Genomic DNA, 6,095 nt, shown 5'->3' with positions numbered 1-6,095 from the left:
GAAGAAAGCACATACACTCCATCTTTAGGGAATTGCTGGCTGTCTTAACACCTCTCCAACATGACTCATGCTAAAGCTCTTAGAAATATCCGTCTGTCCATGTGTCCAACTTCCACAGGCTGTGCAGAAGCAGCAGGAGTGGCCTACTGGTATGAATAATTTATGGCAGGGGGTAAAGCATTTTTACGTATTCATATGTTCACCCATTAAATGCAGTTCAAAACCCAAAAGAATGCACAGAATTTGGGGACTTCACCAAGCTCCAGGAGCCTTAAAGGGAAAGAAACTTATCTGCCAACACTGAAAAGAAAAATAACTTAGGAAGACTGTTTCTAATGTAGTATTTCAAATGGAGAATCTTAAGACACTTAATATTTCTTAATTATTTTACTGCCATAGTGCTGACCATAAGATAGATGCCAAACTGACAGCACACTTATTACCTGAATGCTAAAGTTCAGCTTTACTGATGGATGTGCTTGCAGCATGCACTCATTAAAGAATACATTTCCAAACAGATTCAACTCTTTTTATTATTACAAGACTCCTGAAATAAAAGAGTTTATTATTCCTCAATAAGATGGTTATAAAGCACAGGGTAATTTTTTTAATGAATTCTTGCCTTAACTCACAAAGTCGTGTTTATTTTTACAATAAAATAGGAACATGTCCTATTTTCAGATGTGTGCAATTTATTAAAATGCTCAAATTTCATATTTAAAAATGTTTCTGCTTTTTTAAGCCTGGCATTCAACTAATGGTGTTTAGCCACCAGTAAATACTACATAAGTGATGGAAAAAGGAAAAATACTCTAGCACTATGCTTATGGGGACTGTGACATGTTTCCAGATGGACTGTGTTGTATGGGAAAAGGTAGGTATTAATATGAAGAGCTTTTAAAGAGAATTTAAAAGTGTCTAGCCAGAGCTGAAGCATCAGGTAAACAAACCCCAAACGAGCCATAAATTCAAGAGGTTCAGAGCTGACAGTCCTCATGAATCTACGGGAAAATGCACAATTGCTGTAGAAAAGTCTTTGAGAAGCAGCACCTTGCTGAAATGGAAGGTGCCAGAATTATCACTTGGTAAGTGCTTTCAACAGAGCTGCAGCCTTGCTGGGAAGTCTGAGCAGCCCATAGCTAATATATTTTGGTTAGGCTGGGGGATGGCTCAGGCACAGAACAGTCTAACTGGCAGACAGGAGCTGTAAGAAGATGGAGTCTGCACTCCAGTGTAGGTGAAATCTACTGACAACTGGTCACAACACTCTGATGTGTCACAACAAGGCAAGAAGAAAACACAGATGAATTTTCATGAGCTTGAAAAAAAGGAGTGTCACTGACACAAACCTACCCTCTTGGCCAGATTTCAAATTCTGCAATAATCATGAGCATGTTAGAGACTTTCTTAAAAAGTAGCGTTTCCACTCTAGAAAAGAAGTTCTACCTGTGGAAAAGCTGGAAATCTGTCCTAATTCTGAAAAAGCCATTTGAATACTGATTCCCAATATCTCCAAAAAGCATCACACAGGGCAGAAATGAAGCACAGAACATTTCAGACCAGCTGCTTTGTATCTGACAAAATCATAAGCACTCACAATAGGAGTGTCCAAACAAATCCCTGATGATGGTGGAGCCTGAAGAGCTCACGGGTGCAAAGCCAAGCACTGAGCAGTCAGAAAACTGATGGACTTTAATTTGCCCAATGTATTCTGCAAGCACTTGATGACATGTTTCTCTTGTTCGCTCCCATTGAACCACCACCATGTCCAGTGCCCAGAATGAGCAAGGTTCAGTTGATGAGCAGACCTTTTCTGGAGAAATGTGATGGGGGTCCAACGTGAGACAGACAAGTTTGCCCTTTGCATACTCCTTTGAAATAATTTTTTTGTGTTCACTGAAATGAAAATGAAGTTTCTAAAACGTTCTGAGCCATACCAATGATGTCAAACCAGCAAGGTACCACAAACTTAAGGGCATCATGAAGAAGGTATTAAAATAGGAAAGTCTGTGGAAGTATAACACCAGTGAAGTTAGTATTAAAAAACCCAACCAACCAATCAAACAAAAGTTTTTTAAATTACCTGAAAAACAAAAGCCTACTTATCAAGTTTACATGTATTGTCAGGTTTACATGTTTGTTGATGGTAACAAAAGCCCAGTTTACTTCTTTAACAGTCACATAAAATATGTTTACAGCTAAAAAATAACATTATGTGAATACCTGCTATTTTAAAAAGTGGAAAAAAATACATTTTTCATAAAACATGATTGATAATGTCAGTAATTTCTTTTCAGATAATATTTTGGGTTTAAAAATAAATATAATTGGTAGAAAATTATTCAACAGCACCTTGAAACCCATTAGCCTTGGCTACCATTCCTAAACAAACAAGAAAACTCGTGCATTTAGGGAAGTACAGACCAGTAGTTAAATCTGGCTCTTTGCTGAAATTATTATCATAAACAGAATGCCAATGGGAAGGATGCTACCACATTATTTTCTGACTTTATCCAAAGCAATACTCTGGAGAAGGCATGTGAAGGTAGGCAACCCTTACTACTGAAAGGGGAATATGGATCCTGGAAGATATGCTTTGCATCAAAACAGCTTTAGGAACAAAAACTGTTTCCCTGCTGAGGTATTTCTGATTCTGAATCTTTTATTGTGAAGCATTTTGTTCCTCTGTTGTGATGCTGAAATGGTTAACAGCAAACTTTTGAAATGAGATTTGAAAAGCTTGATGAAAGAGCCTGATGTTTTGCCTGATTTTTCTTTTCCTCTGTGGACAAAGGCCTTGAATGCTGAAGGCTGAAAAGCCTATTATCACCAGAAAGAAATGTAAGTAAACAAGGCATTACAATAATGAATTCTACAGTACATGAAGGCAAGAACTAGTTCTGTGCAGCAAGCAGTGAAAGATTTGGCTGTATCTTGGCAATGTTTCAAAAATGATAACAATAAGGAGTTTTGTCGCTGCAGACGTAAATCAAAAGGATATTTCAGAACTAAAAATGATACTGAGAGTTTCTAACCATTGACCCCAAATCATCATTCAAAAATAGACATTAAACTAAGAAGCTATAATCCTACAAGCGATGCACAATCAAACCTAAAGAGCTAAAAAAATGAATTTTTAAAGTCCATTTGAAATTAGGTTGGCAATAACTACCCTTATCCACAGGAGAAGAATTTCTGATATTCAAAGTTAAGATGTGATAAAAAGGAATAATCCAAAAATTATACCAAGGGTATATTTCACAACCAGCATTTGAAATGATCTGATATTCCCCAAGCTTGTTCCTAAATAAACAGCAAATACAGAGGCCATGCACAAAGGTAGTTTGGACTATAAGATGCAGAGCATTTTATTTGTAAGAAGTTAAAGATTGCAAAAGTGAAATGTGAAGATTGTGTAATTGGATATTTAGGCTTTTTATAGTGCAATAACAAACTGTGCAAATGTGCCTAAAAGCAAATAAAACCAGCAGCTTGGCCAATGGGGCAGTAGAGTTTTGGCAGAGCAGAAGGGATCCAGTTAAAACTTATTTACCGCTTATTTAAAGCTGCTTGAAACTCCCAAAGCAGAAGAGAGTGTCCGTGTCTGTGAGCAATGCCTTACAAACTCTAAAAGAATATAAAAAGAAGACAAAGTTTGCAACCCGTTAATGGTGAATTGAGCCTTTTGCACTCCCTGTCTCATCTGTGAGGGAGGGCAAGAGCCCTTGCTGCAGCAGCAAGGTGTAGCTTTTTAGTGCCACTGACAGCAGAGCACTGCTGGCTTATCTGGGGCATCCTATGGGAATGAGCAGTGTCACTTCAAGAGACACATCCAAACAGCATGAAGGATTGGACCAGGCACTTGTTCCTTTCCTTATCTAAGCCCTCCTTACACACTCATATGAAGACAAGGAAAGAAAAGAGCAAAAGAAGGCTTAAACAAAACACACACTCCAGTGAAGTGTAATTCCACTGCAGATGGGGTGCCGGTGTAATTCAGGTATTGGAACCAACCTCGCTAAGATCCACACAGCTTCTGGCACTGCCTGGGTCTGCAACACTGCAAATCCTTTTCTCTTACATCAAACTGGGCAAGTGGGACAGATTCACAGCCTTCCCTTTGGGATTTGCCCCTTGAACAATTTGCCAGACCCAGGTTTGCAGAGTGGGACACAGGAAGTTCAGGCAGCAAAACCCCTCAAATCTCAGCTCACGACTTTGTGTTCCTCTGCATCAATCTTTCCCACAAAGACAAATCCAAAAGACTTCACTTGACAATCCTGCTGCCTGAAAGGGCAGCACAGAAAAGGCAGAACAGCCTCCAAGGATGTTTTGGCATAGGTCCTAGGCCAGGAAGAGTAGCTGAGAGGATTTGATTTGGGTGAAGATGACCTTTGGGGTACAGAGTCCTCTTGTACAGATGGTCATCAAAAAGTCAGCACCCCAGCTGCAACATGAGGAAAGCAATCCCAAACTAAGGATTTGGTTGATGGGAAAAATTTTCCCTCTTGGAAGGATCAGATGTGGCTTATATCCAGGCTTGGATCATCCCAAGCTATAAGTATTTCTGTGCAGCTCAGCAAATTCCAGTGCAAATAATGCACAAATCAGTGCCAGTCCAAGTCTTCTCCAGAACCAGAAGTGAGAATAACATGCTACAAACACAGTAATTTCCCCCTACAAGTTCAGAAATTTCTGGGTGGTGTTGGGTGGCAGAACATGGCATGGTCTTATACAGATATGGTACTTTTGAGGAGAGCAGAAAAGTTCAACATGTTCTGAATTAGTATCCTCTAATCCAGATTCCCTAAAAAGATGAGATCTTTCAGTAGCAGAAGCCCCTACAGAGAAAAACAAAGTAAAAAACACCCCAAAAAAACACCAAACCAAACCAAACCAAACCAAACCAAAAAAAAAAAAAAAAACCAAACCAACAAACAAACAAACAAACAAACAAAAAAAAAAAAACAACAAAACAAAACAAAAAACCTCAAGCAAAACAAAACAAAACAAAACAAAGCAAAACAAAAACAACAACAGAAGCCCTTGATCTCTCTAAGATCTACAGTAATAAAGTATATTTACATGAATTGTGACATTGATAAACTGTGATACCTTTGTTAAGGTTTCTACAACTGGCCCAGAGTAGAGCTGAAACTTTTACTCTCCAGGGAAATGTCCACTTTCTTAAATCTGCCCTAGATTCAACATGGAGCTGAACAGCTGAAAAAGCAGTTCAAACTTTCAGTTAGCACCAAAATCGAGACCAAAGATTTGGTTCATGGTTTGTCCCTGCTAGATCAGCTCTGCTCAAGGCAAGAAAAGTTAATTTCAGTTAAAGCTCCAGCTCAGACTATATAAATGAACTAAATAAAGTGTCAGAAACTATGATCTTTTTCAGTGATAAATAGTCCAGTTGGGTTTTTACTGATTCCATTCAATAAATCATTTTAATGTACATGTGAGGTAATATTTTTATGCCAATTTGAGTTGCTTGGTGCTGACTATCATAGGATATATATACATACATCCATATAAAGATGAGGATGAACTAAGTAGATAAACAGTATAAATATTTGTATTGTGAAACAAAACTTGATTATTTGCTGAAATTTAATTAGACATTAATACTTCATAATGTGGAAACATTTATTTAAAATACAAAAAAAATATATTTCTCCTATTATTGTTAGAGAGACCTAATCATATACTACTTTCAGAGACAGAAATTGCTACCAGGAATGTGAAAACTCTTGTTTAAATAATGTACAAGGTGAAAAAAAATAACAACATAATTTTCCGCATAGACCTTTTATTCAGAAGTAGTTGGTACTTAGTACACTTACTGGAAGCAATGGGATTATAGGTGATCATGCAGCTTCCAGGAGTATAAGTTACTAAACTTTCTACCTTAACAGCATATCTCATGCATGAAGAAAATTTATTGCAAAAAAAAAAAAAAAAAGTTGTTGCAATAGCCATTGGGCTGGTATATTTTTTCTCAAAATTAAATGGCTCCTCTAGAAGTTTCTATTTTTCACATACATAATTAATTCCCTATGGATTGAGGTGATTTGGTAACTCAATGACAACAT

This window comes from Zosterops lateralis (genome assembly GCF_965231275.1).
Source record: "Zosterops lateralis genome assembly, chromosome: 5".
Taxonomy (NCBI): Eukaryota; Metazoa; Chordata; class Aves; order Passeriformes; family Zosteropidae; genus Zosterops; species Zosterops lateralis.
The sequence above is the reverse complement of the archived record's forward strand: the minus strand, read 5'-3'. Positions refer to the sequence as shown.